General features: G+C 45.2%; 1 long non-coding RNA gene across 1 annotated transcript; it reads right to left on the bottom strand.

The window, feature by feature from the left end:
• Positions 1 to 5,687: 5,687 nt before the first annotated feature.
• Positions 5,688 to 13,580, bottom strand: LOC121086686. The gene is made up of 3 exons (XR_005827430.1): positions 13,502 to 13,580; positions 11,358 to 11,465; positions 5,688 to 7,454 (listed from the first exon to the last, which is right to left on the bottom strand). It is a non-coding gene; the product is annotated as an uncharacterized LOC121086686 (long non-coding RNA).
• Between the last annotated feature and the right edge of the window lie 441 nt (positions 13,581 to 14,021).

Genomic DNA, 14,021 nt, shown 5'->3' on the forward strand with positions numbered 1-14,021 from the left:
GTTGTGGAAAGCAAGGCTGTTTGTGCCTGGGAGAGGATGCAGAGGCGAGCGTCCAAGCATGTCCATAGTATTGAAGATGATTATATTCCAGCCACCTCCGATGTAAACCACAAATCAACCACTCATGTAGCAGCAGCAGCAAATGGAGGGATATTTAAATTGCCTTGAATAATTTAAAAAATAAAAGCCTTTTAAGTCCCTATCTGCAGCTAATGCTGTATATTTTCCCCCTTTTGTGAGAGGAAGTGGAAGGGGCAACACTGTTGGAGGAACACTATCGTTCAGTGCTCCAGGGACCCATCGTGTTGTGGGGTGGGACATGAAAATTGCAGCAGCATCTTAAAACAAGTGTCAGCAACCAAGTTCCCATCAGGAAAGCTGCTTTGAGCATGCAGCAAGATAATCTTCCAGGACTTGCTGAGGTCATGGCTCAGATCACGTTTAATGAACAGCAAAGTTTGTGGTAAAGAGGTAGGCTCAGATTCTTTTAAAATCTTCTACCTCGCTCTGAGATTTACCAGGACAAAACTCACCCTGAATCATTTTGAACCATCTCCCTTGACTCTTAAATAGAGGAAGAGAAGCAGCAGCTAAAACTTGACCTTGTTTAGAAGAACTCTAATTGCTTATGTCCTTTTTATGGACTGCTGCTGCCAACAGCTTTCTCTCACTTTGCGGTTGTGGGTCGCACTGCCTGCTGCTGCTGTGTGTTCAGCTGGGCAAATATCGCATGCCATATTCGATGAATATATTCCCTTGATCAGAAATCGGAATTTCTTTCAGCTGTGTTTATTTCTCTCTTCGTCTGCTCTGTCTCCGTCCATCCACCATACCCCCACCAGTAAGACCTACTGCTTGCTTTTTCTTGAGACTAACACGGTCTGAAAATGCAGTTGCTTTTCACTTTATGCATGTGACTAGACTTCTGAAAGTCCTGTTTTCACCTCCCTTCTTCATGTCTTCCCAGTAAGCTGTGTCAAGATGTGTCAAGGGATAAACCTGAGTTGTGTTCATCTATTCTGAAAAATCTGAGGTCTTGGCTACACTGTGAACACCTGCCCAAAATAGGACACTAAAGGCTGTTACGCCCACAAAATGCTTCCTCATCTGGACATAGCTGTGCTTTCTGCTGTCACAGTGTAAAGGAGGAAACATACCTTTGTGCAGACACAGATAATACAGCGCAACACAAGTTATCTTTGTTTTAAAAAAAAAAAGAGGGGGGACGGGGACGGACGGACTGATGGGAGAAGCTTGCTGGTATAACCATATCTACACATGGGATTGTTGCCAGCACAGCTCCATCAGTGAAGGATCACACCTCTTCATATCCCTGCCTTGCAGAGCTGGGCTGGCAGAAATGCCTGTGCGTACGTCACCAGCTGTTGCCTGATTTTTCTCTTTAAAAGGACTTTGCTGATGGGAAGCAGGGAGAGCAAGAGACCTGGCGTGAATTCCTCCGCTTCGCCCACAGAATAGCTCCTGTGGGAGAGGAGAAACTAATAAATGGGGTGTGAGTTTGAGATACGGTCCCCTGACAAAAATACACATCAGCTGAAATGGTGTGAATCCAGGCTGCTCTTGTCTCTCTGGTATTATCTCAGTTACATGATTCTCATTACGCCTGGAGCAGAGCCATGCAAGTTTGGTCCTCAGTGGGAGAAGAGAGACATTGTGTGGTCTCAGCTCTCTAGGGCAATCCTGATATTCATCCTTGCTTTGAAGCTGCATTGGCTGTTTCAAGCTTGCCAGTGGCCACCTGACTTCATTGAATTGAGCAGAATCAAAGAAATCACCTGCAAAATCACCCAGTGGCACAATTTCTCACTGAAAAGGTGTCTGGGCCTAAGATTGCTTTAGATATGCGTTAATTTTGTGTATTGTCTTCTAACGTATTTATGGTCATGCTGAGGTTGTCCTACACCAACTGTAGGATAAGGCCTTATCCTGCCCCAGGCAGCTCAGAGTCAGGAGCCACACTCAGTGGATCCTTGATATAGGATTGAAAGTATCAGCAAAGTAGTCTTGTTTCGCAGCTCCCTTCACCACATAGGCAAATCCATAGTGTTACCAAAGTCCCTCTTATGCTCTGTCAACATCCCACTTCTGACGTGGGCTGTTAGCTCTAGAGTGCCTGAGCCGGGAGGTGGTTGTCCATGCCATCTTCAAAGGAGACATTTTCCTGCTGGCATCAACCAGTTCAGCCCTGGAGCACCAGGATCCTGATGCCATTTGTTCCTGAGTGTGTCTTCTCGTTATCCACACCAATACCTAAACTTTTTATTTGATTCTGCCAAGATCCTGATCCCAGAGCAGCTTTGCTGCAGTCGTTTCCATAGTCAGACAATGCAACTCACAAAAAGTTGGTTGCATTACCTGGTTTCTTTGACACCAAAGTGTTCCCCAAATCCTCCTATTGCACTTAAGGTCTGGTCAAATGCTGTGTAAGGTCAGTGTGTTCAACTTGCACCTCAGGTTTTATTGCACAAGTTTTGTATTCACTTAACTCCAGTTTGGATGCCTGTAAAATTCTCAATATGCAAATGTCCTAAATTTGGCAAAATTGGACTGGAAATCTCACTAGAGTAGGCTTTTATGTGCTGTGCCTCTGACTTCCTTTCCAAATAATCTGTCTTCAAAATACTTTGTGGTAGTTCTCTTGGGATTTTTGCTTTTTCTGTTCTTGCTTTTCCCCAGAACAGGAGAAAAAAGGAGGAAAAAAAAATAAGGCTGGAAAATTACAAATGCAAATATAATTTGCGCACATGGATTTTTTTTCCAACCTTCTGCACAGGTTAGCTTCAGATCAAAGTTCAGGTCATTCCCCACTGCCTGAGGCTTTTTATTTTCCATGCTTGCAGCACAGAGGATGATGGAACTAATATGAAGTGATGCCAGTGCCTGTTTGGATGTTACTTGGATCCATAAAAATGCACTCAGTGTTTCCCAAGTATAAAAAGCCAAAAGAAACCATCTTGAGGTACCATGTGATGTTATTTGCTTTGACCCAGGATAACTAAAATGAAAGGTTTCTCTGAACGCAGGGTGTTCAAAACCATCCCACTATTTTACACGTATGTGTGAGGAAGGAAATGTTCTGTTTACAGGGGCTTCAGCTCGTGTGTTTGCCTCTGCGTGTCTGTGCCTAGACAGAATTTCCCGAGTGAAATGGGGTTGGTGGTTCTGGTCCAGCTTTTAAAGGTGGGAAAACAGAGAGCTCTTCTCCCAGAATACACAAATTGAACCTTTTGTTGGAAAGTTCGGAAGGCAGGGAAAGGGCTGGGGGGCTTCTTCCAGACAGACTCACTGGTCAAGTGACATGTCCCAGGTTAACTTTGAGGGGGGCTGTCAGAGCCCTGTGAGGTACTCTTACAGTCACTTGTTCAAACTGCGATGTGCGTACTTTGAATATAAAAATTAATCAGAGCTGCTGTTACTTCTAGCTCTTCATGGGACTGTTCTTGTCCGCAAGGCTTGGGAGTGCCTGTGTGGACTGAGGAAGCCACGACAGTCTGAGGCTGGACCGTGGGTACCAGTACCCATGAGCAGTGCTCAGCTGGATCGAAACCTCAGAGCTGCTCTGCGCTTCATCTTGCCTAAAACAGGAATAAGTCTACTTTTTTTTTTTTTTCTACCTGCTTTCTTTGGGACAGTGCTGTGAGATCCGTGGGTGAACAGCACTGCTCAGAATCAGCACTTTGTGCATTATTTTGTGATACCGGGCTGATCTGCTGGGGAGCTGTTAGCTGGTGGACATCTCAGAAGGCATCTGCACAGTTCTCAGCCTTGGGCTGGGGTTGACGGTGGTTGTCTATCCTATTTTCCCACCGTACCTGTTGGTTTGGGGGTAATGAGAGAAGTGGAAGGGTAAAATGCTGGGATGAGCACTGACTGTTGAGCATGGTCTCAGTTTCACCTATTTGGAGATCACAGTAGTGGCCGCTGGTATACCAGAGCGTTAACTGCCATCAGCATCCTGCCTAAGCCCCACTCATTCTCCTAACAGCACTTACGTGGGGATGCATCACTCAAGGTTCAGCTAGACAGAGAAAGAGAAATAACAATAGCAGAAGAACAGGAAGGATGCAGAACTGTGCTGTGAGAGGAGAAAAGGTCTCCATGAGCAAGATGGGCACTGATAGGACTGGTATGATTGTACACAGGAGCACATTGGACATCTATGAAACAGCCACATAGGTGGTGTGAGTTGAAACAGAAGAAAACCAGAGCATGTAGACTGCTACACAGCCTGGGATCCTAGTCCCAAGTGTGAACGCAGCTTCCATCTCTGATGTGTAAGAACAAGCCCCGCTCTTGTTGCACTGGCTGACTCCATCAGCTACGATCGAAGGCTCCCTCGGCTGTATTAACACAGCCAACACCTGCAAAAGTATGGTATCGTGCAGATACAGGTGGACACCTGTCCACAGAGGAACATCCATGTCTGTCTAGGTTGTCCAAGTTGCGGTCTCAACTGACAGAATATTCTTCCAGTTTAAGATTTGCATCTCTCATCCCTTGCACAGCCAGAGGAGGAACATCTCTCCTCACTGCAACCCTTCACAGGATTCCTGACCCTCTCCCACCCCCAGTGCTGCCCTACACATGGCTGGGTTTAATCTGGCGTTGCTTGTACATCCTGTTTTTCTCATGCAGGTGGATGGGAGGGGGCAAGGACGGATGCCTGAACTCTGAGTATTTCTGAGTGTCAATGTATAATCGTTCTGTGCTCAGGGGGGCTCACTGTACCTGTTGATGAAGCTTGGAACAATCTCAGCTCTGCCCTGATGCAAATAAAGGTGTCTAATCTAATTGCTGTTCCCTGCTGCAGGGATTACTTGTTCCCGGTGAGCTGGGACTCACATCTGATGACACTCGCCCTGTTTAATCCTGGGGATGTTATCCCTGCCACGGGAGGGGCTCCCCAGGCAGCCATCTGTGCTCTGCCTACTTTGACATTGTCTCTCCCCTTGCATCCCCCTGTGTCTGAATGAAGTCGGGAGGATTACAAGCAGGAGGAATATGGCTGCGGAATGGGAGGTCACTCTTACAGTGGTAGGAAGGTCTAGTTCAGTTGAGGTTTTGGCTTTTAAATGAAAGAGGCACTGGGCTGCTGTTTGGTACAGGAGCCATGAATTAGTGATTAGTAGCTTGCTGGCCCAAACTCGAGGCTTTGCCTATCTGATTTAGTACACCCCAAATTTCTCAGATATCTTGGTATGCACTGGAAGGATAGACCCTTGGGTTTGGGATTTTTTTCAGTTTATTTTATTTTATTCTTTTTATCCCAGGCTATGGGAGCTTTTGGGTTTAGACCTGGAGGGTCCTTGTTTGCAATTGCTACTTAGGATGCAAACAACAATCCTCGGGCATGCGCTTGCCACCCGCCCCTGTGGCTTAACAGCTACATCCAAACAGTGTCCTCTGCTGCCTGCGCACTAGGGCGTACTCTCAAGTGTTCGTTGCTTTATTTTACAACCACAATTTCTTCTAAACTTAGACGAGCACACAGTTTGTCAGGAACTGTTCCCATGCCAAGTTTCAGGTTTCAAAGTATTGCCATTTTTGAGCTATTCCCTGCTTCTTTCCTTCTGTGTGTCTCCCTTGCACTTGCACACAAAACTTTCTTTTTAGTGTAGAAAACTATATTTTTTCCACACGTTTGTAACTTAAAACATCTGAAGAGGTTTTGCTCCAAGTTTATATTTGAAAGAAATAATGAAAGCCAACGCTGGCAGAGAAAGCAGTGTGAAAAGTTGCAGCTCAGAAAATTCAGGAACGTTATGGGCATTTGCAGAGGAGGACTAAAATGGAAGTCCTTGCAGCCTGCCTTAGCAGGAACCCGGGTCCAATGTTCCGTAAGGTTGTAGCTGCTGTAGCACAGAGTAGTACTCCTGGTCGGGCAACTTCATGTGCTTTATAACACGACGAGGCAGTCCAGTTGTTTGTTGTAATCTAGCATCTTCAAAAGCACTGCAAAGGCTAAGCATTTATGTTTGAAGATCTAACTGGGAGGGCTGTGCTGTGAGTTTCTGGCCCATGAACAGTTACAAACATCTGGGTTTTCTTCGTACTAGTATTGTCAGGTCGGCAGCCTTGCACTCCGTCTGCCCTGGCAGAATCTTCCACCTTTCCCTGACATCATGGGGTTTATTTGCTGGATGTCCCCCTGAAGAAAATGGGTGTTGCATAGGCTGGGTCTACGTTGTCTAGAGGCTGTAGGCTCAGTTTAAGCCTGTGTTTCAGAGTGTTCTTAATCTACGTCTAGACGTAGCGTAGACATTCCTGTGTCTTCACTCTAGTTGAAGCATGGCGTTAGGTTTTGGTGACTGCGTGGCTGCTAGTCAAGGCAACGAGCCAGACTTTGATTTTAATCAGAAAGTGTAGCTTCTCCATGTCAATATCCCACGAGCCAGATGCTGCCACCTCCTGCAGATTTTCCTCTCCTCCCACCCTGTCCTCTGAAGCCCCCCAGCAGTTGTTTTATGAGTAATGACATGCACCTGGGTTTCAAAACACGCACTCTTGTGGATTTTGCTGGGGTCAAGCAGAGAGTTGCTCTTTCATCCACCACATAGTTGGGTTGGCTACATTGAAGAAAGTATGAGAACTGTAAGATAGGACTAGGAAACGGGTCTTGGACTAGGAAATACATCTTCTACTTGCTTTTTATGTAGCAGAAAGGGTTTTCAGCTCTAATCCATAATGCTGGGACCAGGGTGACAACTTGGCTCCATAGTAGAACCCAGCATATCACAGCTGTCATGTTCCTACGTTTACCTGGGTTTTATGTTTGGTTCTGGAAGTCTCAAACTTCACAAATTATTTTCTGTGGTACTGTTAGGGCTTGTGAATCTGGAGTTATGGATTCTTCGGCATGTACAAGGATTTGAGGGGCTACACAGTTGATCCTGGCTGTAATGCCAGCTATGATGAGATGTGGCCCTGAATCAAAGCCACAAGCTGGCCAGCCTCTTCTATGGGGACATCCTTACCTGTTTCCAGATCCAAATGTTGTGTCTGTCTTGAATCTTTGTGATCAGGTAAATTAAATTCTTAACCCCGAACAGTGCAGGAATTTGTAGAAAAGTAGAACTAGAGGAGCATCTAAACTGGTGTAGTTTAAGCTTATCTTTTTGTCTAAACAAACTTCAGCTGGGAAAGAGGTAGACTTTCTGGGATGAAATTGTAGGTTCACTGCCCTGAAAGGGATGATTCAACATTTCATCTTTAGGCCTGGCAGGATTCGTTTGGGTGCAACCTATCTATTATGCATGAGCATGAAAGATCTCATGTACTTTCCATAAAAATCTTCTTCAATTTGGGACTGTTTCAGACTTTTTGCCATTGAAGTATTTGTAAATTTTAAAAAAATCTGATGATTTTCTTTAAACCAGCCTTGTTTGGTGTGCTCCTCCGTTTTGTGCTGCTTTGAGTTGAGTTGTGCATGGGCACTGTATTTAAAAAAAAAAAAAAAAAAAGGGAAACTCCAAGGATATTATTGTTATCGCCATAGACAAATTCCTAGAAGCGGTGCCATGATGTAGTAAATGCTGTGTAAACCCAGAGTAACAAAATGTTCTTTCATTTACCACCTACCACAACACAAAGCTGTATTTTTGGGTGTGAATACTGTGATGTATCATACATACACAGCATGCTGCTTCTGCGGCAATCTGATGAAATGCTGCACGCTGTTATTTCTAAGCTTGCGTCTTTGGGACATTCCAGGTTAGATACAGGAGGTTTCTCTGTGGCTTAGTGTCCATAAACAGCCTCGTGCTCTTTGGCATCTCTGCCAATTGACATCTGCCTCTTGCTAATTACACACAGATTAAAAGGTGATCACCCAGCTACTTATCTTTGCAATACAGGTGGCGATGCCAGGCAGTGTGTTTTTAACATGCTGGCAGCCTCTCGTCCCACACCAGTCACCCTCGGTCACCATGCCCACCACACAGCTCTATTTCTACTCATTAAATATACTTAATAAATAAATAGCACCTTCTAAACGCGTAGGCGGTTTGTCTAGCACAGCACTGGTCCTTCCAAACACGCTCTGAAGTCAAAACTGTCTGTTCAGCTTGGCCAGGATTTATCATTAGAGCAGTATGGGCTAGAAAGCGTATTTGTGGCCGGCGTGCCAGCTTGCCTGAATAGCCCGCAGTGTAATCTCCCTCTTTCCTCGGTGGGAGGAGCTGCCAAAAATAGCAAGCCAAGAATTTGTCCATGTTATTTCTGGGATTGCACCAGGAATTGACATCAGGAGGAGAGAAGAGAAAAAGCAAGCAGTGTGAGAAGTTTAGGGTCCAGGGCTGTTTGGGTTTGCAGGCTGCCTCGGGGTGGTGTGGAAGGGTCTGGTAGCCACCATCTGCATGTGGGTGCTTCCATGGGCAGGGCTCTCCCCAGGCCCTGGATGGCTTGAATGAAGTGGCTTAAGCCTCTGCTGTCTGTTAGGGCAAACCTGCTTGGCCCAGCGCATTGGACTGAGCCAGGGACTCCGTTTTGTGGTCCCACGGAGCAATAATGTCCCCCACAACAGCCACGGGACTGTGCCAGGAGTGAAGTGTTAGTTCCTGCGGCCGAGAAAAGGCATGAATGAGCCCTAGCTGAATCAGCCTTCACAAAAGCCTATGAATTGAGCTGTGACTTCTCTGTGGAAAGGGCTGTTTGTGCTGTAGGAGACATCACTGCCCTGGACAGCTGGGTGGGATCCCAGGGACGGGGATGGAGATGCTGAGCATGTTTTTGTCACTGCTGCTGCATCCAGACCTGGGTGGCCCTTACGCCATGGGGTTATATCAAGACCAGTTTGAATGACCCTCCATGTAGAAAATTTTTGCTTATTGCTAGTTAGCAAAAGATTGGTCCTACCTAATGTCTTCTGTGCTGTCTGCCCCCTCCTTTCCCCTATTCCCTTTGTTTTCAGTATGTACTTTTGGGAACAGCAGTAATTAACATCCTAATCTGTGCCCACAGCAGTTCCCCTGTCAGCAGGGAAGTCACTCTGCACCAGCCTGGCACACACCGCCGCTTGCTCGGGAAAAGGGTAGGGGATGTATAGAAAGCTGAGGTTACCCTGTGCTGAATGATGAGACAACGGGGGGAAAGCAGGGTGTTCTTGTTGCATAAAGAAGTGAGAGGTGGTCAGGGCGAGAAGGGAGGAACTTGTGCTGACAGTGTAGGAACTTGAGCAGCAAATGAGCGGTAAGTCAGGCTTCGTTAATGTTGCTGCTGAAATAACCACTTTGTTAGCCCGAATGGATTCATACAAGTATGTCATATGCATCATGAAAGAGATCAGAGCCTCCTCTGTGTGCTAACGAAAGATCCATCTCGCTCCAACACAGGCTGTGGGCCAACTCTCTGGCCTGTGATGCAGCTAATTGGGCATCCGAGTCCTGGGTTCAGTGGCACTGGCCTCATAAGGGCCTATTTAGCTGCCTGACTTATCTCCAAATAGCCGTTTGTTCCCTGCCTGCAGTTGCATTCACCATTATCTTTACTTAATAGTGCATCATATTACAATGAAGAGGCTACTGAGTACAAGTCCTAAGGAATGAATAAATTTCTGTGTTGTCTGTTACGGGACAGAAGGCGAAAGAATTCAGTTTGCAGCTTTGGTCTACCCTTACTTCTCCAAAATTTGCCATGCTCTCAAAGTTGGTCCCTGTGCTGTATCAAGTGGCAGTTTGAACATCCTGTGGGGGGCCACCAAGATTTACCAGTGCAAAGAAAATAAGAAATGCATGTTCACATTTGACTATAATGATTAATGACTTACTGACACCCATTTTAGCAAAAGCCATGTTTGGAGCTCAACACTGCTGCTGCCATGGTGAGAGATCCATCCTGCTTCGCAGAGCTTAGAGTCTACCCATAAAAACCAGGTACTGATGGAGAAAGGGGAAAAGGTAAATGTAAAGGCTCCAAGAGGTAAAAGCACCTTCTCCATGTCCTGCCTATGCCAGAGAGCAGGGCTATGAGCATAGATCAGGTGCCTTTGTTTAGAGTTGTAAGTGAAAATATTCTAGGCGAAAACTGTCCTGTAGGTTGAGGATCTGGATAATGCCAGCTCCTCCTGAATTCTGCCTTTCACCATAGTTAGTTCTGCTAGAGTCAGACAAAGCAGCTACAGAGGGAACAGACCTCACTGTAATTAAGGAGATCAGCATCTGACGCTAATGCAGCAAAAATCAGTCCTGGCTGCAGCAGGTAACAGGAGCTGGGCATGATGGGTTTGCCTGCACGTTCTTCCTGAAAAAGTAACTTTCACCTGTCATCCCCTTTTTCTTTCCTCAATGAATCAGAAATCAGGAAAGCATCTTGGTTTAGCACTTGCAAAACAAAGCATTGGGTACTTTTTGTTTAAAGTAACGTTGCAGTTCAAAATGTACTTGATCTTTATTTCTAACTGTTTAGAATGACTTGAACAAAATATTTCATCCAAAAGGGGATTTTTTTGAAGAGAGCAGTCCTGGGTACCACTCTACTGATTGTCTGATCATTTTTAAGATCTGGAAATGGCAGCAAGCCTTTTCCAGGTAAAAAAGAGATACCTTAAAGGCACCAACCAGCACATTCAAGGGGAATACTGTTGTTTGGTTTTAGCTCCTCCTCTGGTTTGGTATTTAAAGGATAATGTAGAAATGTATGGACATTTCTACAACTTGGAATCAATGCAGTAGGTTTTAAAATTTCAAAGGATGGATTGTTGCAGTAGAAAAAAATTGTAATCATAAACCTATAACTGGGTCATCTGCCAATTAGAGGAATAAAAGAGTTGCAAGGCAGAACACACCCCACATATTAAACTCAGCAGGATTATTTGATTAGCGTATTGCTGTCATTCCCATTAATGGCACACAATTGAAGCTGCTGTAGGTGACCCGTCAAAATGTTTTCATAGTTTTTTAGATTCATGGGAACTTTTTTCTAAACTACACAATGGAACAGCTGCACCGTACAAAACACGGCATCTCGAGTCACAGCCTTGAAAAGCCACACTGTTTTTCTTTGGTGCAGGTGCAGTAAATGGTAGCTAGTCATTCCATAATTTGAAAGCTGCGGATGACCTATCAGTATGCAGGACCCCAAACTGTAAAGCCGGGTGGAGAGGAGAGAATGAGGGAAGCTGAGGGCAAGGAGGGAATTGGGCTGCACAGCTTTTGGGGATGTTTAAACTGGTGTGAGTGAACAGGACCCATCCAGCAAACAGAGATGTGCTTCCAAACCACTTTTATCGACAAAGGTATTTAAAGCCTGAATTCAGGGGGATGGCAGAGTGCTGAAAATGCTGATCAGGAGGGTTTAATCCAGTGTGAAAAGCGTGAGAAGTAGTTAAAGCAAAGGAATACCTTATGGAGCAAGCTGTGAGGTGACGGGGTTGAACCGCTGTGTTCATCGTGCTGACTCTCTTTATCCCTTTGGTTTGGTTTCATTATTATGCCTTCATGTGAAAACCCCTACAAATAAAATAGATAACAACAGCTCATGAAACTGTTGATCTGCCTGCCATAAAGGATTTCAGCTGTGGCCTGGAAAGATAAATATTATTGCAGTTTGGGTTTTTTTTCCCCAGTTCCAGATACTTTTCCTGAAGGATGTCAGAGTGGTGGCCAGCTGTAGTGCTTTTAATGTAGCAGACATAGGGAGATCTCTATACAGAGCATCATCAAAGCTCTGATTCAGACCTCCTTTTCCACTTGGTGCAGTTGAGAAGTGAGCTTGTAACACCCTTCAGTTAAAATCATATTGAACCCCTCTGAGATTCACGAGTGCAAGTTGCTGTTAGCCACCTGCAATGCAAGCACTACAGGTTTGATTAAAGGCAGCTCAGCAATCCTTTGGGCCTTCAGGAAAGCATCTTGCAATGGAAACTTTGTACAAAGTGAACAAGAGCAGTCAGTAATAACCAAATAAATACCTTCAGTACCTGCATTTGGGCTTAAAAATGCTGCTTGGGATGATTTTCCTCAAGAGAGCTCTGTTTTTCCAGCACAAGCCAGAATCTGCTTGTATGTCCAGACAGCTTGGCTAGTAGTGAGATGGAAACATTCTTATTTTCTTGTACTTTGAAGTCTAGCTATTGTACAGATAACTATTGTGTTGGAAACCCAAGGCTGGTGGTTCAATCCAAAAGGACAGAAGGGAAACCCAGTGTGTATTCTGTTCTTCCAGTGCTAGTGAAGGCCCTTGTTCTAGGAGATGGCATGGTTATATGGTTGGAAGAGCTTTTATCCAAACAGGCCAGAGCTGATTTTGTTCTACAAAGCTGAAATGGGGCCTCTGGAGAGGAAGATAAAACTCTGTATGCTTAGGCAGGGAGTTGCCAGAGGATTTTCTGGCTGGGGGCTCTCATCTTTCAACACAGCCTCACCTGGGCAAGGTAACTGGGAGATCAAGGACTACACAAGCCGACATTATCTCCACTACAGACCCATTTCAATTCTGGATAACGGTGGCCAGCTTGCTCTGTTGCAAATGCTTTAATAGGACTCTGTAAAGTCCTTAGATTTTGTCCCTGCCCTGTGGGGCCAAGCCTATTCAGCTAAAAAAACCACACAAAACAAACCTTTTCATCACTTCCCTGGACTATGTCCCCTTTGCATACCCACAAGTGATGTTGGTGGTTGAAACGTTTCCTCCTATCCTGATGCCCTCGCTCAAGACAAACTCCCTGTCTCCGTGGGAGTTTCCCAGTGTAAAAACTAATTAAGGACAGGACGATGCAGTGACGATATAAGCCATAACCTGTTTATTTTAGCCAGTATTTAGATTATGACTGAAGTGGGAAGCAGCGTGAGTTTCTGCAAGACAACACTCACATTTCTCACAGAGCATTGGAGATGGCATCAGTTCAAGGTGGGGCTGGTGATGGTGGAAGCCTTTGGAGTTGATGTTAGAGGAGAACAGACACGTAGAGCATCACGTCAACTCCTCGTTGTATGTGAAGACATAATGAGGGGTGTTAGAGATTAACCACAATGACGTATGCTCATAGGAAGCAGTGGGCCTGGCACTCTTTCCTCTGTACAGATAAAGGATCAGATAAAGACACTGTGCCAGACACAGCCTCAGTTAGAGGAAGAGCTTTTAGGCTGGTAAAGTCATTGAAATATATCAGATTGAAACACTTGTCCTCTCTCCTATCCCACAGTCATTCAGAACAACCTTACTTTGTTTGAGACCCTTTACAGGAATTACTGGGGAGGGTTCAAGGCTGCATTGCTCACACCATTTTCCTGTGTGCTCCTAGAGAAAGAGGATTGAAAGTCAAGAACCTTCCACGCTCCCATTCCTGTGGCTGAGTAATTCTTAGTGTAAGGCAAGATTTGTTTCAATCAGATGATAAGTAACGAAAAAGCTGTTTTTCCCAATTCCCCTTTTTTGTCTAAGTTTAGCCTTGTTTTTTAAAATCTGTTTTGTTAGTTTTACTTAAAAAACAAACAGAAACAAGTTGGAACCCAGAAGGGAAGCATAGATTCACGCGCACTCACACTATTTTATTTTCATCTTAATTTTTGACGTTGTGACTCTTCACCAGCACCTCTAAACACGGACCAGCTCTCAGGTGTGGGTGTTGCACTGCCCACAGAGGCTGACAGCTGCTGCTCTTGTTCATCATTATCAGCACAGTCGTGCCATTGCGTACCACTCAGCACTCGTTAATTTGAGACCAAGCTCACTGCATGTCCCAGCAGAAGCAGCAAACTGTTAGAGAAAAGAGATAACAAGGGGACAAAAAAAATGTATTTGGTAGCAGTAAAGAGCATGCAGGAAGATGCTAGTCATGCAAATCTCTTGTAATGTAAATGCTGCCTGCTCTCAGGTTAGCTTCAGTGTGAAAAGCGGCTCTAGAAGTATCATGTGTAACTTCAGGTGTAAAGCAAGTGAATGGCAGCAATGAAGCCCCTGTGTTGTTTTCCATGTGGGTAGTACCCCTTCAGGTGGGGGGCTCTATGGGAACAGTCATTTTAGGACCCCCCTCTCTGGCCTTCCTTGCAGTTATGTTTATCTCA

This window comes from Falco naumanni, chromosome 4 (assembly GCF_017639655.2).
Source record: "Falco naumanni isolate bFalNau1 chromosome 4, bFalNau1.pat, whole genome shotgun sequence".
Lineage (NCBI taxonomy): Eukaryota > Metazoa > Chordata > Aves > Falconiformes > Falconidae > Falco > Falco naumanni.